This window comes from Syngnathoides biaculeatus, chromosome 8 (assembly GCF_019802595.1).
Source record: "Syngnathoides biaculeatus isolate LvHL_M chromosome 8, ASM1980259v1, whole genome shotgun sequence".
Lineage (NCBI taxonomy): Eukaryota > Metazoa > Chordata > Actinopteri > Syngnathiformes > Syngnathidae > Syngnathoides > Syngnathoides biaculeatus.
Window position 1 is genome coordinate 2,420,633 of NC_084647.1, and position 16,349 is coordinate 2,436,981.

Here is a 16,349-nt window from a genome sequence, read left to right on the forward strand (position 1 = left end):
TTCAAGAAGAATCCCTCCCACAGAGCCCATTGATTTATTACTGTATGAGCCAATGTGACAAATCTACACACGAGCACAAATACAAATCAATCATGTTATGCAGTGTTTTTATTATTATTATTATTAATAAATTTGAATGAAGAGACTCCCATGAATTCTTAACATACAACTCTCAAAATCTGGAATTGTTTTTTTTTTTAATAAACCCTTTGTACTATGACATTATCTAACTTTATAAATATATTTTTTCTCTCTTATTTAGCTTTCTCTCTGCAGGATTCCTTGTCAGGTGCCAAATCCCTGAACTGAGAGATCAAAGGCAGACAAAAGACTGGTGACTTACTCTATTCTGAAAAGGCAAAAGATGGAATCCCTCATAGTGTGGGACATCACATTCTTCCCTCTTTCTCTCACAGAAGCCTTTTCACTTCTCATCTTTTCTCTTTTGTCAGGCTTTCTCCCACCACATCCACATCTCAGTTGTTTGTCAAATAAAGCACATTTGTAAGAAAGGGGGGCTCTTGGTTTGTAGTAATTAATGAGTAGCTTTGCCCGTGTAATCAGATGGCAGGGAGGGTGGGGGGTTCTGCCTGTAATGAATTGCACTGCGTGAGGAGAAGAACAATTTGATGACAATACCACATGAACAAGAAAGACAAAGAAAAATACAATGATAACAATAAACAAGTCAACTACATAACCTAGCTAAGTTTTCGTTTATGGCACCAGCCTACAAAGCAAGCTGTGAATAGTGATGTATGCCAAATGAAACGTCAACGTACACACTCACCCACTGCAGCCCAAGATGAGTGACCTGCATGGACAGTACACACAAACTTTTCTCCTACCTACACAACAAAATACTTCATACACCAAGGATGTGAAATGTGAGAGAAGACTGTTGCAACAATAGAACTCTGGAATATATTATCCAGTACATGGCATTCCCTAACCTGTCTTGCAAAGTACAGCAACTGCTTCCGTTGTGATAAAAAGAGAAATAAGTTGAAACTGCAGTGTTTTTGTTCTTTCTTCATGGCCACGATTCATCTTCTTTTGGGTTTTGAAAACCAATTCACTGTTTTTTGTTTTTTTTTTTTAGTCAAAACGCTCTTCAGAAAGGTAGTCAGAACCAGCTTCCCACAAAGCTGCTCTTTCAAAAAATGTCGCGATCGGCTTCCAGGACTCGAGGGCAAGGAGAGCCTCTACACTTGAAAAGCAACCATTCCCTATTCAAGCTGACTTTATGCCAGAGTCCTGTTCTGGGTTTATCTGGGTTTAATCAATTGTACGGTATTAAAACTTGGAAATATGGACTATTTCGACACAGACGGACAACATACAACAATCACACCCACCGACCTGACCCACTGGTTGGTAGTGGGGATTAGTGAGGGTGGCTAACTGCTGAATGTTAGCATCTGTCAGAGGAACAGCAGGAGAGTGGAGCATGTTAACTCATTAATTCTTTCAGAAGGGGTTATTAATTGCCTCCGGCCCTGACGGCGACTCGCTGCCACACGGCCAGTGAAACCTATCAGAGTGATGAATGAGGGACACACGGTCACTGAAACTGATCAACGTGATTGATGATACTTTCTACACACGTCTTAACCTTGACCCGCCGGCAGAAAATGTCTACTGTGAGTAGCATCATCTTGTAAGATACAAAATTAATGAGTCATTAATGTGGATGGTACTAATACCAGCGCTAATTTAGGCCAATAACATCAGACAGGAAGGTTAACAAAATAAATAATGTTCTGCCGGTAATTGTCAAAGTTGTGCTGATGGTGGCCTGTACCAGGAGAGATGCCAAATCGTTTTTTGTTTTTTTTGACAAATGATTTACAAGCATTTGAGGTACAGATCATTCATCAAACAAGTGCCACCAAAGACCCTGATTAAAAAGTCTGCTGAAATGCAAATCACAGAAACAATGACCGTGTAAATACAATTTCCATACAGACGTAAACCCTCATATAGAAAAATAAATATTAAAAGCAGTGGGATATTCTACACTGCATTTAAATGTAATACGTACTTTGCTGTATGGGATTCTGGTTTTTGTAACATTTTCTTATCCCTCTCAAAACATTCACTGTGGAGCCAACTCATATTGTTCTTGTTTGGATTATATAAATCTGGAGAAAAAAAAAATGAATATTGTTCGGAAGACTTCCTGTGTACCAAGCACTCCACCTTCATATTGACACGTAGACCTTAACTTCCTCCCAAATTACTCCATGGCCTTGCCCTAAGAATGAATATTAGTACAATAGTCTTATCTGAAGAAATCTCTAGTATTCTACCTGACCTCTTTGGAATGCTAAAATCAAATCAGAGGCATAGGTCATAGAAGGTAAATGTAAGAAAGAAATAGATGACCAAAAACACTTGGATTAAGAGAAAGAGCAGCTGTATTTGTTTGTGAGACAAAGAGCAAGCAACCAGACACATCATTGTTTGAGTTCACATCTGTACCAATGCCAAACCCTGTAGGGGAGTTACCACCTAATTTTGAAAGAACATTTTATGAACTGCAAAGTACACTGCAGAGTTATAGGCTTTAATCCAAAACTTAGATAAGACCATGTAAACAAAAAGTGCCTACTACACACAGTCATCACACTTTCAAATTATCAGAGAGTGTGCAAGCCATCTAATGTAAGTCCAATGATTGAGGGCAGTGGAGGGCACAGAAACTTGTCCTTACGTAATTTATCTGCAGCAAGATCTCCCGGGAGTGAAAGACTGGTGCACATGCGTATATGCGTGCTTGATTAGGCAGTACTGCTAAATGGTATCCTGACAATGTTTACAATTAAAATAGCTGCATTTTAATCTGTCATAAACACACAAAACAGAGAGGCGGAACATAGATGATTATGTAAATGTATTTCTGCTCAGGGACGCACACATAAGGACACGCCAGTAAACAATGGAGATAGCCAAACTGCTCGACTCGCACCATTTCAAGGAGAATAGTGCAGGAAAAGGGAGGATGTGTGAGAACACACACAAACACACACTAAGAATAGGTTAGTGCAAGAGGAAGTGATAGCAAGCCACATTCAAGGGGGCCTCCTATCCAGTTCTGTAAACAAATGGAAGCCACATGTTGAGCTGTAGCCCAAATAACAAAACAAATCACTACAATCACAACAAGCCCGCATGTGTGCTCTTTTTATTTTGACCCACCCCCCAAAAAAACTTAGATATATGGTCATTAAACTCATCAAGCATTTGATCTTCTAACATTAAAAAGACGACACTGACAATACATTAATATATTGTATCCCAATAGAGCTGTAAATTTATACAATCGAAAAAGACCCTGCTGCATAAAGAATAAAAATGCCTTTGAACATATAAATATGTGACCTACAACAAAAACTTTGCTTTATCATATTGTTGTTATAGCTCATTTAATAGCTTTAAAATGATTTGTTTGCAGATCACAACAAACTAGACCAATGTGGACATGCAGGACCAGTCCACAATTTGTCTTGTGTGTCCAAACATTTAATGGGTTTCATTTTTATTTTAAAGACTCTAATTATAAAAGCGTATTACAGACTTATTGGCCATATACATAAGAGCAAACTGCATAGGAATATTAAATGACTTCACAGTGTGTCTGTCAGACAATACACAACTGGTATAGTGTGTGATTGAGGCGTGACCTGACATATAGTTGAAGTTGTACAATTATGTGCATGCCCAGCATGTTCATCCTTTGTCCCATTTTCCACTAGTTAACTCAGCAGAAAAAGGAGAGTATGACATCATGATCAGTCGTTAAATGACTCATTAATCCAAAAATGAACAACACAATCAATCACCTAATAAGATCACATGTGCACCTAAGGGAGTTAAGAAAGTAACACCATTATAAAACATTCACTTCATATGGTATACAATGAAATAATCCACATCCGTCACAAGTAAAACCTGGCAAAACACATATAAAACTTAATATTTGCTTGTTGTGTATTGTCTGAGGGAAACATTTCACAACATCCGTCTGAGAGATGGCTAGGTGTTTTTAGGGAGGGGTAATCATATGTTGACTTTCAGAGGAAATGTATTTTTAAGATATTTGTTTTGGTAATCTATGTGGAGCTCCCAGACGACAGCCTGTCTGGGTACTTTAAAACACCCTCCATTGTGGAGGTGCGTGCGTGCATGAGGCTGTGCGTCCACTTCGCAGTCTATTGTGGCTCTGTGACGTGCGTCTCCAAGCATTTACATGCTAGCATGTGTGGATTTGTCCATTCCACCTTGTACGTCAAATTTCCTGGATCACTGGTTCCTCAAAAGTTCATGACAACCCAAATGACAGTTCACTGTCACGTCATTAACCTTTGACTCCTCCTGATGTCAACTTTCACATCTTTCTTTGCCACTTCACAGGTTGGGGTCAATGCTGTAGTGGAAGCAATACTCCGTCTGACTGAAAAGGGTGCCTGCTAAGTGCTTTCATGACATGTTTGCAGTACTCGGCGTCTGTGTGCATGCACATGTGTGCATTCCAATATTTACAGATAGTAAGTGTCTCTGTTAACCACTTGCCCGTACGTCCATTCTTTCCCTTTCCAACTTGTAGTTAGTCCTTGCAGTGAAGAAAGGTTCACAGGCAATGCTTATACTGAGTCACTTCTTACTAATTGTACTCGTGTGCTACAATGTGAGAAACACGGTGGGTAACTGTGTGGTCAGATAAAAGTGTTGAAGTATATTTTTTTATTATATTTATATCTAAGTATATTTGGGTGCTGATGTTGTAGTTATAGTGAGTTATGGCAATTTGGTGGGCAGACAGAAAATGGATGGAGTAGTGTTATTATTTATCCCTGTCTGGTTTATTGTCAAAGTTTCAAGTAATTGTTGGCTTTTAAAATGATAATATACAAAATAAATGCCCTTAAAACATCCTAGCTGTGGATTAATCTAACCCGTGAAGGGCATTTGACAAAAATGTTCTTTCAATTGTGGGGAAAGTCAACTATGAATTGATCCGTTCATTTTTATTTTGAATGGGATGGGAAATATCTGAATTTAAAGGTTCATGTCATTTTTTGCAGAATGATACTTCTGGGACCTAGAAAAGTGTGTGGATGCTATTCTTCTTCATAGACTTGACACAAAACAAGCAGCACCCCTTCATACCTTCAGCCATTTAATGAGCTCCATTTCCTAATATTGCTTCTTAACTCAAGTAATCAATAATCAATTCTTCATAATTGATGTGAGTCTTCAAAAGAAATAATTGAGGCATTGATTATTGTGCTTATGGTAACACAAACTGTCAAATGTGTAATTCAAATACAAACATATAAATGACAGGTCAGCAAGAACTAACCAAACAAAGTTAATGAGAAAAATTACTTATATATGTTCATATTTATATACAGTATATATTATCATGTTCCACACAACAGTCCAACCTTATTGCATATCTACTAAAAGTACTATCTTGGACCGTCATGTGTTTATATCTATGTAAACAGATGTAGGAATACTGTGTAAATTTTCAGGACCAAAACGAAAAACATTTTGTGCTTCAGTATCTCCCTTTATTTTAAATTGAAATGTCTGGATTCACATTACATTTATTTCTGATGTGAGGTAAATACAGATAATCCAGTTTCATTAGCCTGCTAACATTCATCCATCCATCCATTTTCTTCACCGCTTATCCTCACGAGAGTCGCGGGGAGTGCTGGAGCCTATCCCAGCTGTCAACGGGCATGAGGCGGGGTACACCCTGAACTGGTTGCCAGCCAATCGCAGGGCACATAGAGACAAACAGCTGTACTCACAATCACACCTAGGGGCAATTTAGAGTCTCCAATTAATGTTGCATGTTTTCGGAATGTGGGAGGAAACCAGAGTTCCGGGAGGAAACTCACGCAGGCATGGGGATTACATGCAAACTCCACACAGACGACACCTCAGAACTGTGAGGCCAACGCTTTGCTAGCTGACCCACCGTGCCACCCCCTGCTAAGATTCAAATAAAAACATTTTGCATAATCTGCAGCATGTGCGATGTACACAATAAGGTACAGGTTTCAGTAGTGACAATAATATCGTCCGCAGCCACCACGGGTCACGACCCAACTACAGCAGGCTTGTTAAGACAGCAATCAGCATCAATAACCTGAACCCCTCACTTCACCTTTCACATCTCCACCCATTCATCAGGCCAACAAGACAGAAGTCCATTCATCAATGTCTATTCTTCCTTACATGCACTTCCTCTGTCTCACAGATTTTTGTTTCTTCTTGGATACATCTAGAGTGTATGCAAGTGTCGTATTTTCTTTCTCTTTTCTTTCTTTTTTTTATCTTGACTTTCATCCACAACCAGCTTTTTCTTCTTCTCTTCATCACTTATGCTGTGCATACTGTGTGCCGGTGAGGGATTGTGGCTTTCCACTTTCCCTTCTAGCAGTATTTGACAGCTCACTGAGGATCAGAAGGGATCATGGTTTCTAATCCCAGAGACGTGCCCCTGCATGGGCACACCTCTGCCTTTGGTCACTGAGCTGCAGCTTTGGGTCTCCAGTGCTGAGAGCCCTACACATTTCCAAATTACATTTTCTGCTGTTCAGTAGAGTAGTCCCACAGAAAAGGATCCTCGTCCTAGATATGTAAGTACAGGTATGTACAGTATAGAAACACATACTCATATTAAGAGTAACTCAAAACGCATCAGACAGATTCATGGGTTTTGATGTTTCATATAACCATGGGATTAAAATTTTGTTCCAATAATAAAGACTTCCTTTGCTACTGTATATTTTCATCGTTACATAAGCAGATCTTTGCTGTGGTACATTATGCATGCATGATGTTAGCAGGTTATTTTGGCTGAGATTGTTTTAGCTTTTAAAAATGTATGTATAATGGTAGAGTACAGCATATAATTATAAAAATGTCAAAAATATTAACATATATTTATTTACATTTTACCAATATATAGCACATCTGCCTCACAGTTCAATTCATCCATCCTCACCTGTGTGGAGTTTGCATGTTCTCCCCGTGCCTGTGTGGGTTTTCTCCAGGCACTCCGGTTTCCTCCCACATCCCAAAAACATGCATTGTAGGTTGATTGAAGACTCTAAATTGTCTCGGGTGTGAATGTGAGTGTCAATAGTTGTTTCTTTATATCTGCCCTAAAATTGTCTGGTGACCAGTTCAGGGTGGATCCCACCTCTCACTCAACGATAACTGGGATAGGGGGCAGCACATCCGTGACCCTCGTGAGGAGCAGGAGTACAGAAAATGGATTACCGATGTAATTTCTCTGTCATTGGTTGGGGTGATTAGTTACAGTACAGTCTCATATTGTAAGTAAGTCAGGGGGTTTTGTTTGGAATGCCCACAAATATTACAAAATAATATATCTTGCCTGAAAAAGGGTTAAAGCAGCATCTCAACAAATGCACTTTGCTCTCTAATTTAACAAAATGAATAATGTTGGAGGCAGCAGGGTGGCACGCCCCATTATTTTATTAGCCTCACACTTCTGAGGACCAAGGTTCAAATCCCAGTGACGCCTGTGTGGAGTTTGCATGTTATCAACAAGCCTGCATCAGTTTTCTCTGGTTTGTTCCCACATCCCACAAACATACATTAAAAGGAGACTGCAAATTGCCCTTAGGTGTGACTGTGAGTGCAACCTCTTGTTTGTTTCTTCTATATGCCCGAGGATTGGGTGGCAACCAGTTCAGGGTGTACTCCACCTCCTGCCTGAAGTTACTGTAGCTGACACTGGCTTCAGCACTCCTGTGACCCTTGTGAGGATAAGCGGTTCAGAATACAGATGGATGGATTAGATTGGTTTATGAAATACATACTAACAGAGCCTTGCATTTGAGACCCTGGGATAATCAAGCCATGTACCATTCCCAACCACTGCCACGATTAGAAATGGTGTCTGGGTTCATTAAAATGGATTCTACATCCTGCGCCAGGGCCCATCAGATTACAGAGCAGTCCTTTATTGCAAGGGTTTTTTCTTTTTTTTTTTTTGTCATCAGAACTAACTGATTGCCACAGAGCAGCCTTTGATTTTGGTCACTGAATCTGTGCCCTGAAGGGAAACAAATGACAACGGAAGACTAGCGAAGACCACCTTCTATCAAAACGAGAGGAGGGGAAGATCTTAAGATAGAAGTCAGCAGAAGAAAGAGACAGTGAGCGATGTAAAATTTTGCAATCCCGCCTATTGTCAGATTCTGAGTGAAACTTCACCATGCATCTGATGAGCTGTTGGGCTGTTTTGTCTCCAGCTTCACATCACGCTCTGCCTGGGACACTAGCAGAAGTGGATGATACAGCTTGTACTATGCCTACTGCAACAATTGCATGGAGTAAATATAGATGGGAAATTTAAACTGGACGTACAGTTCACTGCGCAAGATAAATTCAAAATAAATGAACAAGATGCAGAAATATTGTGCTATGTGTCTCGCTACAGTACAGTGGTGCCTCAGTTCTCCACCACAATCCGTTCCAGAAGGCTGGTTGAAATGTGAAACGTTTGAAAACCAAAGCACGTTTTCCCATTGCAATGAATGGAAAATGAAATAATGCATTGCAAGCCTAAAAAGTTTTTTTAAAGCATTTTTTTTAGCTTTTCCTGATAATAAACTGCGTAGTAGAAATACATGTAGTAATGCTTTATATAATTAAATCATTTAAGAAATATATTTATTTTTTGCTTAAAATGTATGCTCTAGTAGTAAAGTATGCTAGGCTGGGAGTACATTGCCACATCTTTTCCCACTCAGCCCCGAGCCTTGTAAACTTTTTTTATTAACAAAATTGCAGAATAACTTTAAACAAGCAATAATGAGGGGGGAAAATACCAGACAATATTGCTTAATTGGAAGAAAAAAAGTCACTACCGGGACATGTCCACGTGCAGAGGAGTGTGTGAGTCAACTGGTTATGTCTTTTCTGTTTTTTTCAGGGATCCGTTCGAATTCAGAATGACACATTGTTGTGGGTCAGCTGGTTGGGGTGTTTGAATACCGATTTTCGTTCGAAAACCAAGGTACCACTGTATATGCATCTATTTCTTTCCTCTGCCCTGAATAAGACACAAATGCTGAGAGGCAACATAGTGAGCACTCTGAGATTTTGTTTTATTGCATTAGCACTGCAAATACACAGAGAGCGAAACCATCTTTTTCATCTTTGTTTGAATGTCAGCAACGCGTTGGTAGATATTAGTGTAAGTAGAATGCCAATGACCCAAATGTACTGTGTGAACAGTGAATGTGTGGCTCTCATTCGGTCCGTAGCTACTGTGTGAACACATCACTCGTCAGCTTTGACTTTCTGTCGCAGAGGATTTATTCATGCAGTGTGAGCTGCAATTTAAAACTGCCGCTCCGAAAATCGTACAGTGTGTGCTCAACTTTATGTAGGATGTTGACCCAGACCACCGGGAATGCAGGTGTGATCGAGAAAAAGCAGTCAGACTGGAATTCAATCTCTTTCAAATTCACTTCCTCTTGTGATTTTTGTTTATATCCCTTCCTCCCCGCTTTTCCATCTCAGTCCTCCATCTTCTCAATTCTTTTTGGCAAGAAAGGACTATTTTTCGTCTTTTGCCAACAAAGCTGAGGGGCCCGGGCCCTCTGTCGAAAATAACCCATGCCCATTTGACGGCCGTCCACTTCTTCTTCTCGCTGCCTGTCTTTCTATGCCTATACATAACTCAATCTCTCTTTATAAACACCTCTCATGCTTGCCATCTCTCAACTGAGGGAGAAAAGCATTTACTGGAGAAGGAGGTAGAGAAACTTAATGTGAGCTATAGAAAGAGAAGGGCAAGAGAGCAATGAGGAGAGTGTGCATAAGTGCAGGATAAAATGGAGGGAGAAGGAGGAAAACAGCCGGAGGAATGGGGGAACAGCATTGAAGGGATTGAAAGAGCTGCAGGGTCGGGATGGTACAGCCAGGGTATTGATTCAAGGCCTTTTGACATGCTAATTTGCTTGCTGACTGCTTTAGTCCCTCCCCCTTCCCATCATGAGCTTCAAAGAGGATGCTTTTCAAAAAGATGGGCGAGAGGAGAGGAGTTGAGAATGAAATTGTGACGTATTTCTTCCCCGATCTTATGTTTTCACAGCATATGCAGAGCCAGGGCCTGAGTGAAAACTTCCATCATGTAAGGTGTCAAATTTGTGATGTGATAAGTCTTTCGAGGCTCAACTATTTTACATAAAAATGCAATTTTGCCAATTAGTCTAGCTATCTGACAGAAAACCTTGCAAGCATTAACACTAATGAATAACAATGACACAATGTCTTTCTCCTTGGGTTATAATTAGACCTTCATTTTATCCTTTTTAGTGTTTATTTTATTGGATGACCCAGAAGTGGCATCACTCTCCTTCATGGGATTATTTAATTTTATTGGATGTTGCGCTTTTGGATTTCACTGTATAACAACAGCACTATAACGGATGTATTACGTAAATGCCAATGATCTGCCCATGTGTTTTTTGTTATAGGCCCAAATGCCCAATTAGCAAATTATGTTTTGCGGATTTAAGTTGTATAGATTTGTTTTCTATATTTAGCCATTTGTTTCGATGTTTGGAAATAAATAAGTTGCTGTTTAACAAACCCAGAGATGTTAATAAAGTGTACTGACCAAGGCAGTAGCCATCAGTGGTTATGTTCAAAACACCTTTTATTGATTGTAAGTTGAACTGTTTGCAGTCGTTACTTTGATGAATATCAGTATGTTTATACTTGTGCCCGGTGATTGGCCGGCAACAAGTTTAGGGTGTACCCTATGTCTCGCCCAGAGTTACCTGTAATAGGTGCCAGCACGGGTGTGACCCAAGTGTGGATAAGCTTTACGGAAAATGAATGGATGGATGTTTATACTAGGCTGCGTAGTAGGCGCTGTGGGAGTTGCAAAGCCATCAGCTCGGGTCACACTCCATCACCGATGGTTTCCTGCCCTTAACAGGGCACTGCGAGGAGAATGAGAGGGTGGTGAGTGTCGGGAACTGTGAAGGAAACAAATGCTGCAGGACAGCATCCCATGCAGGAAAAGCATTTCAGCACCTCAGCTAATGATAGCTGAATTACCACCACCGAGCGCACGTGCCACCCCTCCTCCTTTTAACCAGTCAAAAAAATAAAGTACAACTGCGTCAGGGATACATACTTTTTTCTTTTGGAGCTAAACGAATTTTTTTTTTCTGAATTCCGGGACATTGGAGAATTATATGTGAAAGATTTCGCCTTCCATTCAACATCTGTTGTTCTTTCTTGCTGTCGTTTGGTGGATCCCTTGTGTCTATTCAGCAGCACAAAATGAGCCTCTCTGGTGGCAGGGTGAGTGATGAGTACATTCACCTCCACTCTGCCGGGCTCTGTTCTGCTCTCAGTATCTATGCAGGTGTGCTAATGCATGCTAATGCATACTAATGGGTCCATCTGCAGTGCATATTTGTAAATACAGTATGTCTACTTGACTATATTATACAACATATTGCCCAAAAAAATGTTGGCTCATGACTTGGTTGGAATTTGGATTCTTTCACAACTTTTTGCGTAGATTGCCACATTGTGTTTGTGGAAACAATGAAAAGTGCTGTTCCAAAGTGTGGTCTTTCTTCCAACATTGAATGAAATCTCATTATTCAGCCCACTTCCATCTTACAAAACTTTAATCACCTGGACAGCCAGAAGAGAGAACTTGTAAATTCAAAGCAGCCAAGAGGAAAAAAAAAAAAGACATAAATGGCAAACAGGAACTTAATTGGAGGGCACTTAAAAGTGAAAACACTGCAAGAACAAACTTATACAACCACACACTCTAGGATATAAATAGTTAATTTGTGCGAATGAAGACTAATTGATTGATAGTTTTTTTTCCCCCCGTAAAGCCACCAGGGGTCTTTGGGCTGAATAGTATTATGAGGTGAATTTTGATTGACACTCCCAAATGCATATTTAACGCTGTGAACAGGAGGAGAGCAGGAATGGGGGGACTAAGGAGCAACTCCATTCCAAAAACCTCTTAACAGCTGTTTAGGGTGATAATATGTTCTTAATACTAACTACTAATACTTTTGTGGTGGTAAGGCAGGGTGTCATGCTCCTGGCATCCTGCCCAGGCTGGGCGTAGCCAGCCAATTAGTTGGCACACACCTGCACCTTGTTTCGGCTGATTACCCCCGGTACTGATAGGACCAAGTGATGGCTGTTCCTCCGCCAGATCGTTGTGGTTCATGCCACGTTCCAGCACTCCCGTATCTCTGATCGTATTCCCCTGTGTACTGACCTCCGCCTGTCCTCCGACCAACCCCATAAGCCTGACTACTTTGATACTCCTGCCTGCTTTGATCGATTTCCCGTGTACCGACTCCTGCCTGCCTGCTACTCTGCTCTCTACGCCCGACGTCCTGATTACCGCTGCTATACCTGACTCCCTGCCCGATCCCCGACCTTGGATTAATAAACATTTTTTCCTGAATTACCTCTGCGTCTCCCAAGTCCTGCATTTGGGTCCACCTTTTGTTCTGATGGGTTGTGACAGAACAATCTGGCCAAAACAGGACCCGGCAGGAAAGACCCGGCTTTGCCAGGACCAACGCAGGGTAGACCGACTATCGGAGGACCAAGCCTGTCCGATCCGGGTAGGTTCCATGATGTCCTCCGCTTCCGTGTCATACGCTCCGCCGGCGAGCTATGAATATGTCCCGACCACGACCCGTCCAGCACCACATATTCTTTTGGACTGTGATTTTTCGGACTATGAGGAGGACCTTGATTTATATGACCGGCTGCCTGACTACGACTCAGATTACTTCGACTATGAGTCTCTTCGTCCGATCTTCAATCCTGGTCAGTTCGCTTCACCTCCCCGCGTTTCCAGCAACCGAGCGTCTTCGCCCGGTGGGTCCAAGTACACCAATCCGTTTGAGGGAACCCGCTTGGCCATCTATCCAGGCCCTCCACCCGGCGACCAGAGGAGACGCCCAGGCCGGGTGCTCTCTCATGCCTCCCGCTGCGCGGCAAATAAGACACCGTCTTCGTCCTCCCACTCCTTGCCGGCAACGGTGAAACCAGCAGACCCGCAGCTGGTGGTGAAGCTTCCAGCCCAGGGGGAGAACGAGGTGTTCTGTCGCGAAATGCCGGCGGAGATAGTGCGGCAGAGCGGCGAATTGGCGGCTCTCACGGCCCAGGTCCGCCAAGGATTGAAGAACCAGCCAAGCCACGCTGACATTGCGACTGCTACTGACTCGCTGCTGACGCAGATTCACACTGCAGTCGCTATGGATCCACTACCAAGCAAGGCTCATGTTGCTGTTGCAATGGATCTGCTGCCGAGACACGCCCACGTTGCAGTTTAGACAGACTCATAAATGACTTATGCCCACGCCCCGGTTTCAACTGACTCGTTTCTGACTCATGCTCACGCGGCAGTTGGAACTGACCCGCTCCTAAGACACGCCTACGTGGCAGTTTCAACTGACTCTCTGCCTACTCTCTTTCACGTCGCTGTAGGAACGGATCCACCACCGCGCCACGCCCACGTTGCTGTATCAACGAATCCACTGCAAGCTCACGTGACAGTGGGAACAGATCCGCCGCCTTGCCATGCTCACATCGCGGTTTTGACAGACGCGCTGGTGACCGATTCTCATGTCACATCCATCGACTCCTCCCCCAGCCAAGCCCACGTCGCGCCTGGCAGCAGATTCACCACCCCGTCACACTCACATTGCGGTGGCGACAGGCTTCCAGGCGGGCGTCGAAGGAGAAGGATGGGATTTACTATCGAAGATGGTCCTGCCAGATCGTCCGGAATGTGTGTTTGCCCAAAGAACAGGATTCAGAAACGTAGTGCAGAGGGCTTGAGTTCCGAGGTTGGAAGGAATTCCGATAAAGATGAGGCGAGCTATTTTCCTCCTGTTAAGAGGGGGAGGACCTTTTCATCCCCGTTGCTCCAGGCTGTCCCCAATGATGCTGTAGTGCCAAGGCAAACACCACGGGAGCAACAGCGCAGCACTGTCCCACCGGTGGGGTTTCCGCAGCTGCCTCACGTTCCCGTCCAGGAGGAGGTGGTGATGGCGCCACTGCCTTCTCACGTTCCCATCCAGGAGGAGGTGGTGATGGCGCTGCTGCCATTTCATGTTCCCGTCCAGGAGGAGGTGTCGATGGCACCGCTGCCTTCTCACGTTCCCGTCCAGGAGGAGGTGGTGATGCCGCCGCCGTCTCACGTTGCCGTCCAGGAGGGGGTGGTGATGCCGCCACCGCATCCTGTTGCCATCCAGGAGGAGGTGGTGATGCTGCCACAGTCTCACGTTACCGTCCAGGAGGTGGCGATGGCGCCACTGTCCAAGAGGCGGAGAGGGTTCCCCAGCCGCCTCACGTTCCGGTCCAGGAGTACCGGCGGCGACCAGCCCGAGGCCGTTCCACGCTCCTGTCAGCGACAGGTATACAGCCTCCTCGCACCCCAGTCTCGGTGGCTGAAATCTTCCTCTCCTGCTTCAATGGCGACCGGTCCACGGTCGTCTGAGAACCATGCCATGACAACCACCGAGCTTCGGCCGCTTCTGGACCTTGCCTCGGCAGCGACTGATCCCTGGCTGCCTCATGATTAACCCTCGGCGGCGACCGCTCTCCAGCCGCCTCATGATACAGAGTCACTGGCTGCCTCGCGACCGAGCCTCGGCGGCGACCAATGCCCGGTCGCCTCGCTACCACAGCTTGGGAGGCTTTCGACCGGAGCTGTTGCATACCTTGTTGTGGTTCCTGCTTCGCCGTTGGGTTGCTTACCGAGGTCGTCTACCTGAATCGCCCCGTGGGAATCCTGGTGCTTGGTGTACGGGTCGTCCTCCTGACCTGTCTACCCGGACGCCTCGCTTTTGGTAGCCTGGATGGCCACCAGACTGGGGTATTGCCTCCCTCCGGACCCCCTTCCACCCACCCCTGGATTTGTTAATTTTTCTCCGTGTTTCTTTCGTTTAGGCAGGTCTGGGAGCCGTGAGTTAGAGGGGGGGGGGGTACTGTCATGCTCTTGGCATCCTGCCCAGGCTGGGCGGTGGCCAGCCAATTAGTCGGCACACACCTGCACCTTGTTTCGGCTAATTACGCCCGCTACTTATAGGACGATTGGTCCTCCGCCAGATCGTTATGGTTCATGCCCTGTTCCAGCACTCCCGTATCTCTGATCATATTCCCGTGTGTACCACCCTCTGCCTGTCCTCCGACCAACCCCGTAAGCCTGACTACTTTGATACTCCTGCCTGCTTTGATCAATCCCTGTGTACCGACTCCTGCCTGCCTGCCCACTGATCTGCTCTCTACGCCCGACGTCCTGATTACCGCTGCTAAACCTTACTGCCTGCCCAATCCCCGACCTTGGATTAATAAATGTTTTTTCCCGAATTACCTCTGCGTCTCCCGAGTCCTGCATTTGGGTCCACCCTTCGTTACGATGGGTCGTGACACAGGGTTCTACGATGCAACATTCAGCATTTTTCAACATTGAACATTTTTATTAGGAGTGAGTGATATACTTTCTGCAATATAGTTGTGAATGTTGCTTTTATGATTTTTAATTTTACATTATTGAGTACTGTCTAAAAAAAAGGTGTATAGACTGCGTAGGAGCTAAAGGGATAGAAGGAAGTGCACAAAGTTCTCATTCATAGTATTGCCTTCCATGATTTAGTCACGTGGCTCAGTAGGAAGCAAAACCAACTCTCACTCCCAAACTAAAGTGCCTATTCTGAACAACCTTTTCAATGAATGAATGAATGAATGAATGCCAGGAACAGGACAGGATAACAGGAAAATGACACAGGTCACTCTATGCACGTACGTGTTGGCTGCCCAGACGTGGCTTGTTTAAAACTGAAGCGAAGAGAATGGAGAATAGACAGAGCTGTTTTAAATGTATATTCGCTGGAGGATTTATTACAATTTGAATCACTTTTACAAAGGAAACACTGCACGGTCAAAATCATTCTAACTGCTGGTGAGGCTAATGGGGGCGCTAGCTTGTGTAGCGTTATGGGCACACAGTAAGACAATATCTCAGTATCCTGTCACCTATCACCTAGTGCTTTAGATAAACACTTTTACAACTGCTAAATTGAACTCCAGGAATATAAAAAGATTCTGGCCTCATGAGATCAAATATTGTTGTCCTTATAGGTAACTTGTAACTGTATCTGAATAAACTTCTAATGTCACCCTGCCGTCCTTGACAATGAGGATTAATTAAATCTTTGCGATTCCACAAGATACCACCAAGCGACATACGTGAAAGAAAAGAGTTAAATCCGCAG

At 43.7% G+C, this 16,349-nt stretch overlaps 1 protein-coding gene and 1 long non-coding RNA gene across 5 annotated transcripts in view; one reads left to right on the top strand and one right to left on the bottom strand.

The window, feature by feature from the left end:
• Positions 1-16,349, bottom strand: part of epha4l (eph receptor A4, like) — a 60,853-nt gene that overhangs the window by 36,688 nt on the left and 7,816 nt on the right. The gene's annotated exons all lie outside the window — the stretch shown is intronic.
• Positions 4,417-10,330, top strand: LOC133505401 (uncharacterized). Its single transcript, XR_009796246.1, has 3 exons — positions 4,417-4,550; positions 8,990-9,073; positions 10,157-10,330. It is a non-coding gene; the product is annotated as an uncharacterized LOC133505401 (long non-coding RNA).